This window comes from Melitaea cinxia, chromosome 9 (genome assembly GCF_905220565.1).
Source record: "Melitaea cinxia chromosome 9, ilMelCinx1.1, whole genome shotgun sequence".
Classification (NCBI taxonomy): domain Eukaryota; kingdom Metazoa; phylum Arthropoda; class Insecta; order Lepidoptera; family Nymphalidae; genus Melitaea; species Melitaea cinxia.
In genome coordinates this window covers 9,843,634-9,860,417 of record NC_059402.1, presented here as the reverse complement: position 1 = coordinate 9,860,417, position 16,784 = coordinate 9,843,634, and positions in this window count along the sequence as shown.

The following is a 16,784-nucleotide window of genomic DNA, read 5'->3' as shown; positions in this document are numbered from 1 at the left end:
TTAAATTCGGCAGCAGCTGGATTGTTCGCGTAATGGACACTATGTGTATGAAAATGTTGTGTAAAGTCGTCATTGTTACACCGTGTAGAGGTTTGTACGAACCTTTTTGGTAATTACTCGTTAAAAAGTTAACCCGACCATATTGTATTACCTTTATTCAGATGTGAACTTCCTTTAGCTATTATTTTATTTGGTACAATCTTTTTTTAAAACTGATTTATATAATTTGAAATATTAGTTATCAAAATATTATATTTACATAGCGGTAAGCTATTAATTTTAGTTTGCCTGACGAAAACACACGGAAATTAAGGTGATTACCAATAAACATGTAGAGTTTTCTTACCTTCGTTTTATATCGAAGACTAATCTGTCACGCGATTCCACTGAATTGCAACGCAGTCTAACTGATACACTCAGCATTTTCCAGTAAACGGAATACGGGTAAAATAATAGGATTTCAAGGCAACATAAGGGAAAGAAATAATTTCGACATACATTTAAAGCGAGAGCAAAGAATTTTATCGATAAACGCGAGTCGCTTACATTAAGCAAATTGCACAAAGCAAACATAGGTATTTAATAATTACGCTTTCAGATACGAATCCCAGTTTTGTAGAATTATGCGACCGCCATAACTTTTTCAATCCGAACTTCGACAATTAAATTTACTTTTGAGTTTGAACATAACATTTCAATAAGCGTTGCGGGTCACTCGATCTTCTTTCGTTTGTCTTTTAACGAATTTTTTCCTTTCATGTTATTAACACCGTTTTTCGACACGAAAATGGAAAAAAATTGTGGAAGCGTAGAAACTCGAAATCGATAAATAGAACGTGCCGTCTTTGTGTACGCGTACATATCATTAATCTTAACATTACAAATTCATTCGGTAAGAACTCACTCACTTGGATTAAGCAGAATTATAAATGAAGTGTCACGCAAATGCTCACAAAAAGTGTGAAAGGAGAAAACTTCTGATTAAAGGATCGGGTGTGTCAGTTTTTAACTCGAAAAAAATAGGCTCACGATGTGAATTAATCGTGATAATTCTTTGAATACCAATAGCTTTCCAAAAGCCTCGTGAGAAAGATGAAGATGCTTTGTATCCCCGGATATTACAAACTCAACGATGTTTTTCTTTGATTGCAATAATATTTGGGACAATATTTTCGTATGTTGAAATGATATTAGGAAGCAAGATTAACATTCGATGTTATTGTTAAAAAGTTTAATTAGGGTAAAAAGCCAATATTACTTTCTGTGCTAAATCTGTGGGTCAGAGTTTCTGAAGATTACCTTAGTTAAATACAACTAAGTACAGTCTATGGTTTTACTTTAACAAGTCCTTATACATTGGAAATTTTGGAATAAAAAACTTAATAAAGTAAAACATCCATTCATATCTACAAGAATTCGTCTTTATATTATTTATACGGATTTAACGCGTATAAAGCGTTCCTACAATCAATTATTCTCCATCTGTTCGCTAATTTACTATCTGACAGTATTCAAAAGAGGTTAGACGCAAAAAGGGGCGCGTAGTAGTCTTTTGTCGCACAACGCCCTCACAACCGAGTCTGACAGTTCACTGGTTCTCTCCGTTTTGTATGTAGATAAGAAAGGCTTTATGAAATCGATTTCTCAAGGCAGATAATAGAAAAATTGCCGTCAAAGATTCTATTTTTATTTTGTATTTCTAAATTGTTGTTATTGATGGAGTATACTTGACTGCTTATTAGCATTTCATTTAATTATACGAAACGTACTTATATAAAAATAAAAAAATAAATCTTCACAGTTGTTATGGCGTTGAGGATTTATAATTGTTCTTTTTCCAATCATAGAGATGGCAGCAAGCTAAAAAGTCACATTTGTTTCTTAGATATTCTCACAAATGCGTAGCTAATGATAGAGCTTTATGGTAATGATAATATTGTCACGTGTTGTTCGGTATCTTAAAGTTAAAAAAATTGATTGTATAGTAATTTAATATGACAGAGTGTGAATAATTGCAGCAACCAAAATAAAATAATGATTTATGATGATCTACAAAAATAAGTGTGTTAAATCTACTACTGTTATACCTAAAACAAGTACCTAAAAAGTTTATGTTCAGATAGTACAGAATTCAAAGACACCATTAAAACTATATTTAAAACAGCGTATACGGAATAACTTTGAGTTTTTATTAAAAGCATAAATAAAAGCATGATATGAGGAATAGCTTTGAATTTATTTCTGTACGTTTTCACGATCTCAAAGTATTAAACATATGCGACATTAAAAAATATAAAAAAGAAAATATATATAGTCAAGCGCGTATAACAAGATGATTTCGATTCAGAGCTAGCTAACGAAGCAGCCGGAATAAAAATAAAAGAAATGAGTTGCAAAAGCTGTCTGTACTACGCAACCAGCCTTTGATTCATTACAGTTTTCGATTAGCTCCGGGCTCGCCTGATTTAAAAAAAAATGTTTGTTATCCGAAATTGGTAGTTTCACCTATACTAGTATGTTGGAAACGATAAAATATGAAATTTTAAATTTTATGGGTTACAATATTTAACTATTATGATGATTTTTTTAATTTTATTTGAAATTTAAAATTTAATTTCCTTTATTGTCTAAATTCTCTCTTGTCTCCACCCCCCCCCCACCCTACTCGAGGGACGGGGCGGGCAGGTTCACTCGCCCACTCTAAGGCGCGCAAGTGCATGCCGGCTGGGTTGTGCTGCTCCCTGCAGCTACTGCGGAGCCACTCGGTGCTACCCGGCGGCCGAGGACGGGCTTGAACTCACGATCGCCTGGCCTCAGGACGGTGGGACGCTCCTGGATTTCGTCTCACTCCTGTAGAGGGCAATAGGATTGAATTGGAACGGTTGGGCGTCCCTACCGACTGAAATGAAAGGCCAACACCGGGGGTGTCGTGGTAGCATACGACAGCGATCCCATGGCATCCCTATTAAGGTGTCGCCGGAAAAAAGATGGTGGTCTGGCAGTTGGCTGGGAGTTCCACACACCCGCCGCCTGTGGCAGACGGGGCTAGTACGTAAATAGTATTTTCCAATCAATATAAAATAAAAGGGCCAACAACGTTTGGTGGGCCTACCGTCGGGGCGTCACGGTTGCATGCGTTAGCTATCCCGTGGCGACTCACAATGACGATGAGGGCGCCGCTGGGTCTTAGTCCGTGCGCTTTCTGACTGCGCTGGGAGGCCCACACTCGCCTATAAGTGGCGGGACTAGCGCATAAATACATTTCCCGTTAAAAAAGGGTCGACAACGTTTGCGGTGCTTCTGGTGTTGCACGCGGCTATGAGCTACGGTAATCGTTTACAATCACGCACGCCATATGTTTTCTTTGCTGATCTAATTAAATATTGTTGTTTATAATGAAAAATAAGAAACAAACTTTTTTGGTAAATAAGCAACTATAATATATAACAAATTTTGGTAAATAAGCAACTGTAACTAGTAAGCCCTTTTTATTATTTTGTTCAAATAAACACACATTTGCATACAAAAAATTATAAAGTAAGCCCAAATGCAGGCTATACGTAGAGCATATTTAGACTTCTACGCGGTTCCATCAAGATATTTGTAGCATCTGTTCCTCTACAATTAAATGCATTTCTTCTTTATTTGATGTCTTCTTGATAATAGTGTATAGAATTATAAAATTGCTTTTGCACAAGAGTTCAGTAGAATTACGAAATTGTTAGGTACATACATATTTAATTAATTGTAAGCATAATAAATAAATCTCTTTTCATTATTATATTAGTATTTATAAGGGAGAAGAAGACATATCTGTTTTTTTGGACTTTCTTGTCAAAAATATTGTTCTCGAAAATTCTGTTTAAAATGGCAGTCATAAATAACCATAAATATAAAAAATTCAAGTCAAAATACGACCGCAAGAGTTGCTTATTTAAAATTCGTATGATATTTAAACGTTTTTACCATTTCAATACCAGACTTTTTTAAAGTTGAATTGGAAATTTAAAATTTCTCATTACATTCTGAACTGCAACCAAAATTAAGAATTACCAGATTAAAATGTCCTCTCTTGTTTAATTATTAGATTTTTGTGCTGAATATATTCATTTTATGTTGCAAAATCATTTAATACTAAATCGATGTAATCAAAAACTCTAGTTATTTTCAATATTAATAGTACTATTGTTGTATTTGATCAAAAAAACCTTAGATCCATTTTATTGTTTATCAAAATCAACGAGAATAGAGTAAAGATATTTAATTGTCTCCATTTACTATTAGTGTTACGTAAAAGGTATTAAATGTGCCCATAATGGCCGACATAAGTCTTGGTTACTCGTAACGATAACAACACTCGTATATGTTTAAAGGGTTAAATATCTATCTATATACTCGTATACTTGTGGTTGCCCAGTGGTCGAAAATAAATAATAATTAATTTAAATTATAAGTTTGAACATTAATATGTATAATAAACTAGCTGTACACTGCGCGCGCTGCTGCGCTTTTTTATTATTATTTTTTTTATTTAAAAAAAAGAACAAAAAGATAATTACACTATACAATAAACATTTTTGATATATTATAGTTACTGCTTTATACTTTTTATAAATTTATAGTATACTTGCAAAAAATATAAATCAAACTGCATTATAATTATCTTCACTTCAGCCTATTGCAGTCAACTGCTGGACATATGCCTCAACAAGTTCGTGCCAAAAATAGCGTGAACTAGTGTTTTGCCCATAGTCACCACGCTGGGCAGGCGGGTTGGTAACCGCAGGGCTGACTTTGTCGCATCGAAGACGCTGCTGCCCGTCTTCGGCCTGTGTATTTCAAAGCCAACAGTTGGATGGTTATCCCGCCACCGGTCGGCTTTTTAAGTTCCAAGGTGGTAGTGGAACTGGAAGAGATACAGTCAAACTTAATGAAACTTAGAAATACTTTTATAGAAGCATATTACTAGTGAACTTATACTTAAGTAACACTTCTGCTTGTAATCAGAAACTTTTTGTCTAACAAATAGACTCTTATAGGTAAAATCATTACAAGTTTATTGATTTAGAAGACCCTCTCCTACAAAAAGGTTTTTATTGAGTTAATGGTATTTGATACAAAATTTAAAAATGGGCGTATGTTCAAAACCTGTAAAAAATAAAAGTATAGTATGAATAAAACAGTTAATTTATGATTTGAAAAACATTACAAAATAGGTCTTCTTTAAATATTGACGTCGTGTAGAATATGATCCCACCAAAAACATTTTCATGTAAAATGTTGCCAAGACGAGATCATATGGCTCGCACTGTCAAAAAGTTATCAGATCTCTTGTAGAGCCAAGCTTCTAACTCTACACGCCCTAACTCTACAAGCCCTAACTTCACAAACTCTACACCTTAGTCAAAATATGTGGCTTGGCCGTTTCGCTACCGTCACGTTGGTGTAAGGTGAAAAATTTTTTCACTGTTTTTTACTTTTCTGTCATACAATAGTTCTATTAAAGAAAAAATAAAAAGAAGAAGAATAATTGATATACATATAATACAAATAAAAATAAAAAGAGAAAATATATTTATATAAATGAGACAGGAAAGTCGTCATCTACAACATCGGCAGCCGGTAGTAACGAAACGGCCAAGCCACATATTTTGACTAAGGTGTAGAGTTTGTGAAGTTAGGGCTTGTAGAGTTAGGGCGTGTAGAGTTAGAAGCTTGGCTCTACAAGAGATCTGATAACTTTTTGACAGTGCGAGCCATATGATCTCGTCTTGGCAACATTTTACATGAAAATGTTTTTGGTGGGATTTCACTTCTTTTTGTAAGTTGCTTATGACAATATTATAGTTGCATTTTACCTCCGACACATTTTATACCATAAATATCATCCAATCTTCACCATATTCGGTTTAAGCACGCTGTTTTTGATTTTATGTTGAACTGATATGCAAACGGTGATCTCCGCCAAAACTTAAATACCAAAATTACAAAATTTAAATTTTCGACATAAACTAATAACCGATTTTTATTTTTTTATGTATTTTATTATTATTATTAATAACAAGGAGTCCCTATATCAATTTTCAGACCTCTAGCATCAAAATTTGCGGAAGTCTCATACAAACTTCCATCTCCTAGTTTAAGGGGTTGGGGGGTAAAAGTTCCAAGTTTTAGAATTTTTTTGTTGTTTGTGTACTAATACTAGCTTACATACCAAGTTTCAGCTTTCTGGGACTTCAGGAAGTACTCTATGAATTTTGATGATCATCAGTGAGTGACGAAATCGGGGTTTTTTAGATATCAATAAAATCTAAAGTATAAGAGCTATGCAATTGAAACTTTATATGTTTAATAAGTCTACTATTGACATCATATCCTGAGAATTTTGTTTATCTAGTATAATCCAAACCCAAGCTATGAGGGTTCAAAAAAACGACGAAGCACTTCGAGAAAAGATAGGTAGTGCTTTTCGTTTTTTTTTTTTTTTTTTGTTTCGTCTTGGCGGGGGCACTACCGTGCCCCCAGATAAAATGTTAGCGTTAATAATAGAATTTGCGTAAATATTTTATCATTCTGTTTTATTTTATTTTCTGTAAAAAAGTTAAAAAAGGAATATAATAAAAATTAATTCAGCCTGTAACATCCCACTGCAGGTCATAGGACTCTTTCTCCAACAAACTCTTTTCAAACTTCGAAAATGTCAACACAGGATTATGGAGAGAAATCACGCATACACACAAACAAACAAAAAAACAGTACATGACAGAAATTATAAATGAAAGTAATCATTAAAATCGGTTAACAAATGATATAATTATATCCTATAAAAGAAAAAAAAAGAAAAAAAAAACTGTTTTAATCAGTTTTATTATAATTAACAGCGAAACCAACACAGTTGAAACAAAAGAATGGAATATTTCTTGCGTCTTACATAGTTTTCTCGATTCTTTGTATCGACACCGGTATGAAGAACATTGTAACTAATGTAACAATGTTTTCTAACTATACCATCAAAATACTAAAGGGAAAAAAGGTATCCTTCAATCTGGGAACCGTATTTATACGACCACTAGATCAATTTTTTTATGAATAATAATTTAATGTTTTTAAACTATAAAATAATCGTATTCTTAATCATTGTAACTTGAACAAAAACAGCTTTCCATTTGATGTACCACAACGTCGTCAAGTTCATATTACAGAACGCAAAAATTAATAGTAGAACAATTTACTTCATTACGAATGCGGCATTATTTAAAATCACTTGGCCACTTTTTAAATGCAACAAAATTGTAAAACGCTCTCCTGAAAACTTAAAAAAATGAGATACAGTGTTCTTCATATCAGGTGTCGATATATGCTATTCGTAATCGAGACTGCAAGTCGCAGTTGACAACTCAGTCAGGCCCTTTTCCAATTTGCGTTCGAATAAATGGAAACACTCGAATCACATAAATGAATACGGTGGAACAAATTGATTTCTCACTCGAACAGAACCGTTTGCGGGACGTGCTCTATTAAATATAACTTTTCTACCCAACATATATATACCAAATACAAATTTAACTTTTTTTCAATAAAGTATGACAGACCTATTGTGTTGTAAATATCTATTGAATTGGTTTTTATTCTAGTAATATAAATATTTGTTATTTTTTTTTTCCAGAAGGCATTTGAATTCTATCGAACCTGAAAGAGGTAAAGAAGTAAATTGGACTTTATGGAACTGTTATGTATGATTGACGATAAAGTAGAATAGAAAAGCTAAGGAATCATCTTTTCTCTGAAATCATAAACCCCTCATAATTATTGTACTCTCAATGTATGTATTTATGTATGTAACATGTAACTATACGCTTCAGCCTGTGTGTGGCCTCTTTCCCCATGTAGGAGAAGGGTCAGAGCTTAATCCACCAGGCTGCTCCAATGCGGGTTGGCGGATATATTCCCTACTATGAGTAACGATCGCTATCAGGTGTATATGATAACAACCGGGACCGACGGCTTAACGTGCTCTCCGAGGCACGGTGGGAAGACTCACAAGGACTGTACAAACACCCAGACCACGGCAAACACCTGTATGGCCAATACAAATGTTTGTCATGTGTGGGGATCGAACCCGCAACTGCCAGCGCAACAGGTACAATCCATGGCTGTGACCGTTGCGCCAACGCGGCGTCTACATGTAACTATGTAGTTTACTTTATATGTATTTTTCATATATACTACGACATAAGTTTATAGTTTTATTATTATTTTTAACCTTTATAATGATATTAAGTAAGTAAGAGATAAGTTCGCCCTTAGCAACATGCTCTGTAAAAATGATAATTATGTTTTTATAGCGCAATAAAGAATATATATAAAGTAGTATAGTATTCTGTTAATATACTATTGATAATTATATTTTTTAAGGAGAAGTAAGATAATTATAATCCAAATCTATATTATTAAATAACGATAATTGTTTTTTAGATACTGGTCTTACATGTATAAATATTTTAAAATACATATTCTCCTTTAAATTTGGAAGTGTAATTTTATAGCAATTGCTAGAATTTCACTGTTATTAAAAATTTTCTGTAAGCACTAATTTAAAATCTTTGATCATTTTTGTCTTACAGAAAATATTAAAAACTGTTGCTCTACCAGACTTTTAAAGTACAGATTCAAACTAATGAACGAAAACTGATTCACATGTATTACAAAAAATAGTTTATTACGTCCGGCTTGTACTTTTACTTCATAGGACGATATATTTCGACTGTGACCTGATTCAAAAGAAACTCATATACTTGACAGCTATAATAAATCAAAAAAGCGTCTTCGAACCTGTCAAAAACATCTACCTACTTGTGAAAATTTCCGCATTAAATGTTAGTATATAGCTAACCATACAAAGAAAGCGTAGTCTTAACTGCTATTTTTTTTAGATTGATTATTTCAAGTGGTTATCTATACATGTATAAATACGTGAAGCATAAACTTTACGAAAATTGCGCTTACGGAGGAGTATGAAATTTCGCACACTTATAGTTTTATATAGAGAAGGAGTGCAGAATGCTAATATTTTTTTTTAACTATGCATAAAAATGTATTAAATCAATAAAAAAAATAATAATATTACACCATGTGTTAGACACACACATGTATATTATACCTACTCTTTTGTTGATTGTCAGTCAGTAGTTAAATTGAAAATTAAAAAAAAAGGTTCTTTATATTCGTATTTTCGTAGTTTTCTTTAATTTTAATTTTTGATTATGGTCGAATTTCGACCTCTGGGCGACAACTAGTTAAGATGTAGCTACTGTAGTTTGGCATAAAATTTCTATTATTACGTAGCTTCATAGTTATTTGTAGAATTTTAATTTCAAGAATAACGCTAGTTTATCATAATTTTTACGCTTCGATAATGAACAAAACATTTTTGGTCGTTTTGTACCGATTTTCAAGAGGGGCGAAAATTTACGATCGGTAATAAAAATGAATGGAATATTAAAGTTCCGGTAAGTTGAGCGTACTTTCTGTCTAGTGGAAGTTCAGGCCAAGAGTCCTTTGTACGTGCCCTCCTGTGCGTATCACGCACGAACCACATCGTGGTTAGTGAAGCGTCGACAGATGCCTAATTGAATTTTCAGCGGCGATATTGTTGCGCTGTCGAAAAGATTTACAAGCATTTACGATAGATTACCTTAATAGGTAAAAAATTCAGGGGTATTTATACACACATACACTTAAATGTCCTTTCTGTTATCCTTTATTTATTATTTATTATTTATAGAAATATATTTAAACACTTATAAATAAATATCAATTCTTTATTAATTTGTCCAAAATAAATCGCTTGGTAAGTAAAAGATATAAATTAATACAATAGATAAACGAAAACTGACAACAGTGAAATATGATAAAAAGCTTTTAGGAAAATTGTTTCACATCATAATGACATTTAAATTCTCTCTCAAATTCGCCTTTTCATAATTATACACGAAACAGACAGACATTTCATGTGTCCATTTCAGATTTCATAATATTTATAACACTTTTTATAAAATGTATGTTAAACTATTTTTTATATAAAATATATTACTATATACAGTACATCCGTCGTGGTGTCATACAAATTTAAATTTATGACGCCACTGCATGGTGTTTTATAGCTTATGTAACTTTTAGATAATTGTACTACTTACTCTTTTCGTATTTATAAATATTACAACTTTCTGGAACGAAACATACAGAAAAATAGAAATATATAACGAATTATAAAAAACAAACATTAGGTCGTTTTTAATTCATAAAAAATAAATAATTGTTTTTATATTTGACTGTTGACTAGCCCGTTGGCGCTGTTTGTAGTGTTGCTTTCTGTACCGCGGGTTGCGGGTCCGATTCCCGCCTGAGTCTGGGTGTAATATTTGTATTTATATATTTATATATGTATTATTTCTATTTATATTTAACAAAAAAAATAGTTATAACTTGGCTGTTACCTGTAACACAAGCATTAAATTGCTTACCGTACGAACAGACGACCGTGTGTGTATTTTATATAATATTTATTTATTTATTTATGTTTAATAAATACTAAATTATACTTATGAGATATAGAGGTAGATTAAAACGAAAAAAACTTAACGTAATTTCTACCCTGCTCCACATTCCTCAAGAGGAGTCCTCGAGTTAATTGAAAGAGATCGACCATCAAGGGCTCCGTATCCGTGTCGAGAGAACAAACTAACATCATACCACTTAGTTTACTACGTTCCAAGTAAACAGTGAGATTAGAGAATCGTTTGAGAGAAAGGAACACTTTCTTAGAAACCAGACGCCTCGGAATAAAAGCTATTCTAGCGATGAGCAAATGCAATTAAAGATCCTTTTGCTAACTGATAAACACAGTACAACATAATTGTGTTTGCAGGCAAACGAAGAAAAACCGACTTCAATTATATTGACAAGTAATACAACGTAGGTAGACGAAAAAATAGTCAAGTAAATACGCATTATCAAAGATTACTCCAAAAGTTGTAATCAGATCTCGATGAAATTTAAATGTGACCACATGATAAACAGCGACTTTCGATTAAATTAAAAATCATCAAAATCGGTTCACCTAGTAAAAAGTCATGCGGATTTTCGAGGGTTTCCCTCGATTTTTCTGGAATCCTATAATCAGATCCTGGTTTCCTTATACCACCATACTTAGGATATCTACTTTCTAAGAAAAAGAATTATCAAAATCGGTTAATAAACGACGAAGTTATCCCCGAACATACATAAAATGTATATATAACGGTCGAATTGAGTAACATCCTCCTTTTTTTGAAGTCGGTTAAAAACATTACTGAAATGGATTTTATTTACAGTTGACATAATATCAGTTTAGGTTTCTGTCATATTAGTCATATTGTTATTTTATAAAGTACTAGTTTCTCCCCGCGACTTCGTCCGCGTGAAATAGTTACTTGAAAAAAATCCCCCAATTTTGAAACATTCATCATTTATTTATTTTTAATTCATCATCTTACTAACAATAACTAACATAGATTATAAGTAAATATTGTTACTAACACACTAATACACTATGGATGTACACGTCTGAAATAAACGCTTATTATTATTGTTATTATTATTGGAACTACACTCACATTGATCTAAGCGTGATGATATAAAGCCTATAGCCTTCCTCGATAAATGGGCTATCTAAAACTGGATGAATTTTTCATATTGAATCAGTAGTTCCTGAGATTAGTGCGTTCAAACGAACAAACAAACAAAGTCTTCAGCTTTATAATATTAATATAGATGACAAACGTACACATACAGTAAAATTTTATTAATAAAATTAAATACCCATTACATACCTTAGGCATCTAAAAATGTAAAAAAAAAGATAATTACGAACGTATTATACTAATTGAAAAAAAAAAACAATAATTACAAATTACAATGTTTGGTTGCGATAGATATTACTTTTATGATCTATAATTAATGTAATATATTATGTATCAATAATACATTTAAAAATATACTTGATGTCAACTTCAAATATTTTGTCGTAAAATTTTATATTTATATTTTATTATTTCGATTTTATTTCTTAATTAAATTACATCAAATTGCATTAAATAATTTCGATAAAAGATTCCTTTTAAAGAGGTTTTACTTTTACAGGTTTCCTGAGGCAGCAGCCAGCTGCCTCTACAGCAGGTTTCCGTGCTGCCGTGGCCTTTATAGCGACTGTGTGTGCGTGTTTATTCAAATGTACCTTTTTCGTTCGTTATTATGTCAAATAGTTTTAAAACGTATTCTATTTTAACCCATACTTAATCAACACTAATTCCAAATTACACCTTTGTGCCGTTTGCAGTCAAAATACTTGGACCTTGGAGTAACAGTGCTAAAAATTTGTAAAAGACATAACTTCTCGTTATTTGTGTCCATTGGTGGTAAGACTGGTGCATTTTTTGCCTAGAGAATAGGCATAGCGATTCAACGAGGAAATGTTGCCAGAATTCTTAACAGCACTTCACGCGGACATGATTTGTCTCGTAACTATTTATAAATATTTAGTTCTTACGTTGTGATTGGTCAATATCTATAATATTGTAAGACGTCGAAAAAAAAGGTTTGAATTATTATACCGTTTCGTTATTACATCTTAATATCAAAAAATTAAAAAATCAGTGTTAAAATGAGTTACACTATTTTTAGAATGTGGAAACGTCGAGAGGCAAGTAGCAACACTCACGGGTCGCAACATATTTGAACGAGTTATATTTTTTCCAAGCAGCAATCCAGTCAAGTCCCTTGCGTAATTGGCACTTCTAACAACGATAAGGAATAGCTTATTAAAGTGTTTCTAGTTATCAGATAAATGTTATTATTATTTTACACGTATATTTTTTAGAAGTAGGCGTATAATATTTAGTATAAAAATCGCATTTTTTTATTATTTCATAAAATCAGTTTTCTAAGTAATTTTACAAAAAAACTAAGGTCGCGTTTGAAGGCCGTTTAGTGGAATATTTTCAATAAAATTTATTGCCTATTTCTCATTGTTGAGCCGTTTTAATTAAACCTTTTATATAGAATTAGCTTTTAATTCGTTTCACGTTTTTAATTAAAACTTTTTAGTTCCTTTAAGATTTATTGGGAATGTTAAAAACTAACTTCTTTGGATTTTATTTCTTGTAGAGTTTTGACATTTGAAATTAGTATGTTTTATTGGATTATATTTAATATAATTGTTTTTACTAGCAAATGAAAAACCGACTACAATTACATCGACAAGTATTTAACGTTGAAGAAAAAATCAACAAATGCACTAGTCGTCACTACGATTTTCGAGGATTCCCCTCGATTTCTCCGGGATTCCATCATCAGATCCTGGTTTTCTTATCGATTCTATTTGGTCCTATTCGATTTTTTTTCGATATTCTATTCGATTTTTAATCGAATTTCATATAGAATTTCTAATCGATTCTATTGGATTATATCCGATTTTATATATTTACTAGCTGAGCCCGCAAACGTTGTTTTGCCAAATATGTTATTAACCCTCTACACCCCCCTTATAATCCTATTTGAATAAAGTTATAATAAATAATAATAATAATAAATATCTACACAATACATACACGGTCATCTGTTTCTAAAGTAAGCAAGTTAATGCTTGTGTTTTAGGTTACAGCCGAATGGTATAGCTACATTTTTTTTTCTATAAACATATTTCTAAATAAAATATATATAAATATATAAATCGCTTCAGCCTGTAATATCCCACTACTGGGCATAGGCCTCTTTCCCCATGTAGGAGAAGGATCAGAGCTTAATCCACCACGCTGCTCCAATGCGGGTTGGCGGATATATTCCCTACTATGAGTAACGATCGCTATCAGGTGTACATGATAACAACCGGGACCGACGGCTTAAAGTGCTCTCCGAGGCACGGTGGGGAGACCCACAAGGACTGCACAAACACCCAGGTCACGACAAACACCTGTATGGCCAATACAAATGTTTGTCATGTGCGAGGATCGAACCCGCAACCGCCAGCGCAACCGGTCCATCCATGGCTGTGACCGCAGCGCCAACGCGGCGTCATATAAATATATAAATAAATATTCGTATTACACCCAGATTCAGGTTGGGAATCGAACCCACAACCATCAAAGCAGAAAGCAGGGTCACTACAAACTGCGCCCACAGGCTAGTCAAAGTTAGTAAAAGTAGTAGTTGTTTTTCATTTTGATTTTATGTATATTTACGTGTATGATTATATATTATGTATGTATGTATACCTCCATGCTGTCTAATTCTTTTTTATGCTAAAGGTTGTCTGAGAGATCGCTCTTTTAGCGATAAGGCCGTCTTTTGTGCATGTTTATATTTTCCTTCCGATGTAAAAAAATATCTCTGTTAGTGTAAAATAAAGGGTATTTGTATTTATATTAATTGTTTCTCTCCGTTTGCTCTATATGTAGGTATTAAATTTAACCTTTATTTACATATTATTTGACAGAATTTTTTTCTCTATTAAAATATTATTAAAATTTAGATGTAGCTTTTGAAATTTTCATTGCATAGCAACGGTTAATTATCACACTTGTACACCACATATTTATCAAATATAACACGGTTTCTAAAAACTTTTACTGCTTCTAGCGCTATTTTAGTTTAATTTATACCTATACAAAGTTATATTTCATTACTTTATAGATTAAACACAAGATGCGTTATCCTATGTTAGTTAAAACCTTGTCTTAAAATATTGCAGTTGCATGTAACGGTTAGAGTGTTAGAGCATGTACAGATTTCAGATAACCCGACTTACGACGTTGTTATTACATTTCAATTATAGATCCTATTTCACTTCAAACAAAATCTATAATCCTTTAAATGGAACTACTTCGTTATATTGTTAATTACAGAGTGTTAAGTAGCTGAAACGCTGAAAACTTGAATACCAGTGTAATGTACAGTTAGCATTTATGTTAATGAGATTCTTGGTGTAGGAGGACTTTCTTTAAAGACTATTTTGCTATTTTTGTTAAGAATCTAATTCTAAAGTACAATTAATTTATATTTATTTCATTTCACAGGACGATAATAAACACACTATTACTTTTGGTAAGTAATGTATTATTAATTATTATTATTTTAAAGCATTTTTATAAGCTATGCCCCCAATACAGTTTGTTTTTGAATATTTACAATTCTTTTAGTAAATTTAATCAGATGTGTGCAGATTAATACTTTAAGGTATACTCATTCGTATTCCGTAATTTTCTCATTATTTCCTTTAAGTACATTACACACGGATAGAACAATTTAAAAACTATCAGATCGCCAACGAATTGCGCAAATAGCGAACTAAGGATACAAATAGCTTTTCCTCGGGAACATTAAGCAAATAACCGGTATTTCTCTCACGCAATCTGCTCCTAATGGTGCGTTAAGATGTGACTTAAACAACTCGATGACTAACAATTTCCTGTAAACTATTTGAATTCTGTATTCTGACAGGTTGAATAAAAAATACTTAGTAGTAAACAAAGGAAATAAAATATTTACATATAAAAAAATAAAAATTAAATTAAAAAATAAAAGTGATATTAGTTGTCTAGATACTATAAAAATCAAATTAGCTTAATTACTTTTCTTGATTAATTGCCATAAATTGTACTGGGCGTAATCCCCGTGGAAAGAAAATTGTGTTCTTTGTAAAATATATAGAAAATTGTATTTAAACGAATAGTATGGAATCTTATAAGATAAAAATCAAAGTCCAAAATTAAATATGAACACAATAAAAGAAAGTTAATGCATCTGTCAGCAAATGGAACACGAGATAGAATGCTTTCAGTTCCATGCATCCTTGTAAATACAATTAGTTTAGAGTTTTATTGTCTGAGGTTTCTTCACATTCGTTCTTTCTATAATGTATTTTAAAATCTTATTCATATTATCGATTTTCTAATAAAACTATATAAAGTAGTATGTATTCCAAAAGTTGGATCATAAAATTAGCTACACTTAGTAAGTAAACCTTTCAGATATACTCTTTTATAATAATAATTATTATTTCTAAGTACCACTACCACCTTGGATCTTAAAAAGTCAACCAATGGCGGGATAGCTATCCAACTGCTGGCTTTGAAATACACAGGCCAAAGACGGGTAGTAGCGTCTTTGGTGCGACAATGCCAGCTCTGCGGTCACCAACCCGCCTGCCCAGCGTGGTGACTATGGGCATCACACGTGTGTTTACGCCATTTTTGGCGCGAACTTGTGGAGGCCTATGTCCAGCAGTGGACTCCGATAGGCTGAAGTGAGTGAGTGATTACAATGTTAAAATTTATTTATGCTTATGCTTTAGTTTTATATTTTGTAAAATAAATGAGAGAACTCCTTTTTTAAGTACGATCTTTACATTTAAGTGAAACAATTTCAAACTCCCAGGATAGTACCAGTCATTTAAGATGAGATATCCCTGTAATACTATCTTCGATTAAAACTTTTCTCCTCTGTTCGCTAATGACTTTTTAAGTCGCCTAGTAATATTCGGGAACAGATTAGGGCAATATAAAATAGGGTCGTTTTCGAAATTTTCGGACTTAGTGCCCTTTGTAATTCTATCTAAATCGTTTAACTTAGTTCAATTACGTAAAACTTCAGTACTTCGCTCTGTGTTGACTTTCAATAATATTTGTTTTCTCAAAGGGAGTCTGTATTGAATTAAAACGAATCAAAACAATTTTAATTATATTCTGATT